This window comes from Rutidosis leptorrhynchoides, chromosome 3, assembly GCF_046630445.1.
Source record: "Rutidosis leptorrhynchoides isolate AG116_Rl617_1_P2 chromosome 3, CSIRO_AGI_Rlap_v1, whole genome shotgun sequence".
Taxonomy (NCBI): domain Eukaryota; kingdom Viridiplantae; phylum Streptophyta; class Magnoliopsida; order Asterales; family Asteraceae; genus Rutidosis; species Rutidosis leptorrhynchoides.
In genome coordinates, this window is record NC_092335.1 from 14,643,827 (window position 1) to 14,647,140 (window position 3,314).

Sequence of the window (3,314 nt, forward strand, 5' to 3'; positions counted from 1 at the left end):
GTTTAGAATTAACTAAACTATGTTCTAATGATTACAAGTTTAAACCTTCGAATAAGGTAGTTTTATATATATGAATCGAATGATGTTATGAACATCATTAATACCTCAAGTTTAGTAGGTAAACCTACTGGAAATGATGAAAACTTAACTTGAGCTTCAAAGGATCTTTGATGGCTTGAAAGTTCTTGAAATAGAATAATGACACAAAAACAAGTTCAAGTAAGATTATTACTCGAATTAAGATAGTTATAGTTATAGAAATTGAATCAAAGCTTGAATATGAATATTACCTTGATTTAGAAAGATAACCTACTGTAAATAATAAAGGTTTCTTGATCTTAGATGATTGCTTGGAATGGATTAGGAAACTTGGAAGTAAACTTGTAAACTTGGAAGTGTTCTTGATGTGTTCTTGAGTAATTGTTTTTATGATGATTATAGGTAATAACCAAAGCTTGTATTTGATGATTTTTGCTGGAAAAATAGTAACTTAGATGTTCATGGAAGAGTGTGTGTATTTTGAGAGAGAATTGGGAATAAAATGTGACGACCCGAAAATTTCTGACCAAATTTAAACTTAATCTTTACATGAGTTCGACACGATAAGCAAAGTCTGCAATATTGAAATCTCAAAAACTATGAACTATGTTCATGTATACATTTGACCCTTGACTATCCCGACGATTCACAAACATTAGTTGTAAATAAATAGGTATATATAAACATAAATATATGGACATATATAATATTTTGAATCCATAAAGTATACTTTAAACATTATGAATTAAGAATGTAAAATAATAAATAGAATAAATAAATTACCATTATACATATATATTATTATGAGGTTATATATGAATTCTAATAAAAGTTATTAATATATTGTGATATATAATATTTAATAAATACTATTATATAATATAGTGTAAAGTTAATATATTATTTGTAATTACAAGTTAAAATATAAATGATATATCAATAATATTATTATTACTTTCATTATTATTACTAATATTAATATTAATATTAATATTGATATTAATATTTGTGTAATTAGTACTATTAATTCTAATATGAATTATAAAATCAATAAAATTTGATAAGTATAAGTTATTATATTATTATTATTATTATTATATCTATATCTATATTATTTATAAATCATAAAAACAGGAAGATATATATACGATTCTGTCTAACATAGCTTTCAAACTATTCTTAATTGATTCTTTAATCTATAATTTCGTACAATCCATGAATCAGCCAAAGGAACTATCCAAAAAAAAAATCAGTTTCAAATCCTTTTCATCTTTTTAATTTTATTTATTTATATTTTTGTTCCTGATTGATAAATTCCTGTCGACCATTCCTACTATAAGTCAATCAATTAACTTATGTGCCAGATAAAATCCATTCAATATCCACTACGTAAAACAACCCAACCAAACCACCAACAACAGCATCGTTACATTATTTAATTACTAAACGAAACTCACTTCATCTACATGTCTTGTGTTGATAACCAACTTCATTTCAAATACACTTCTGCTACTGCTACTCTTGAGTTCTTATTACGGCTGAAAAACAATATGAATAACCACGAGAAACAGGTGCAATCGTTGTAAGTAACCACAATAATCCGCTACCCAATAATCACCTTCAACTTATAACTATTAATTACCACTTTGATAATTCCATATTCATCAAAACAATCCACAACACCATCAACCATCGACACCACTGTTGAATCACCACAAATCATCGCTCCTGCTACGCTGTTAGTCGTTTTTGTCCGAGAGAGACCCTCGCAAGACATCCAAAAACACAAACACCACCATCTATCGAAACCCACCTGCAACCCGCCTTCGCTGTTTCTGTTTCTAACTAAGTGGAATACGCTGTAACTGCAGCTACTATACTTATGTTTTCCCGGCGATAACTCACACCACGGTAACCATTAAAACATCATTACAGCTTCAATATCCATAACCCTAGGTCCACTCTCTCTCTATACACTCTCTCTAACTATATTTTTTGTGAACGTCCATGAATACAAACAAGTCGGTTGCACAAGTATTTTTTTTAGTTCATTAGGAATGAGAGGAAAATGAAATCAATGAAGGTTGCATTTATAATTGCCTTCCTGTTTCTTTCTTATTCGAACCCCACTTCCACCGAAAGGTCCAAGTACAAATATTAAAATTCCAATTGTTATCATGTGATTCCACTTTTAATAAAGATATATGATGATGATATAGTTGGTGATGGAGGACCCAATGGATGTGTGTGTTGTTCCCGCAGAGACTTTATAGATATATATATATATATATATATATATATATATATATATATATATATATATATATATATATATATATATATATATATATATTTTTTTTAGCTGCTACGTTACTAGATGTTCCAAATCCAGCAAACCCCACAAGTTCTTCTTTTTTCTTTTGATATTAGCCGACATGTTGAAAGTGATATTCCATATTTGTTTTGTTTATTCAATCGGCATTTGATGAGGAAAGGAAACCGAATCCTATAAGATTATTTTGGGCAGAGGGCTTTTATTTCCATTTGGGCCGGTTCTATCATTGGGTCATGTTACAAAGTTTTGATTTCTTTTGGGTTCTAGTCCATCACGCACACATGATTAGAAATTTAGACGATTGATTTTGTGCTGTGATAATTTAAGGTTATTAATAATACGTGATAATTGAAGATGATTATGATATTGCGGTACGATGATGACTGTGATGAGTTAGATGATGATGATAACCTTCGGTGGTGAGGAAGACACACGAAGGAGATGAAGATGAACGATGTGAAGGACAAGTATTGATGATGTTAATAACGAAAGGAAGGTGATAATTATGATCATACTTCAAATTTTATTTGGTTATACAAAGTATTATTGTTGGATTACTAGTAACCGGTTGATATGATTATGATCATAATATTAATTAATTATGATTATGATCGATGAAGATGATGATGCCCGAATATTTATCATGATATGAATGTTATGATGATGATGATTATGATCTATGATGTTAATAATAATGATACAACAATGAGTTTAAAGGATGATGATGAAGATATCAAATGAGTGTTGTTGGGTGAAAAAGAAGAAAGAAAAGGAAACCATAAAATACGGGTTATATAGAATTAAGATGTGATTTAGTTCAGGAAAGTAAGTGACATCGGAATGGTTTAGAGTGTTTTCGTTAAGCGAGAGGTCGCGGGTTCGAACCCGGGCAAGAGCACCTATTTTTTTTTGGGACTTATTGTGACGATCGCTCCAAATC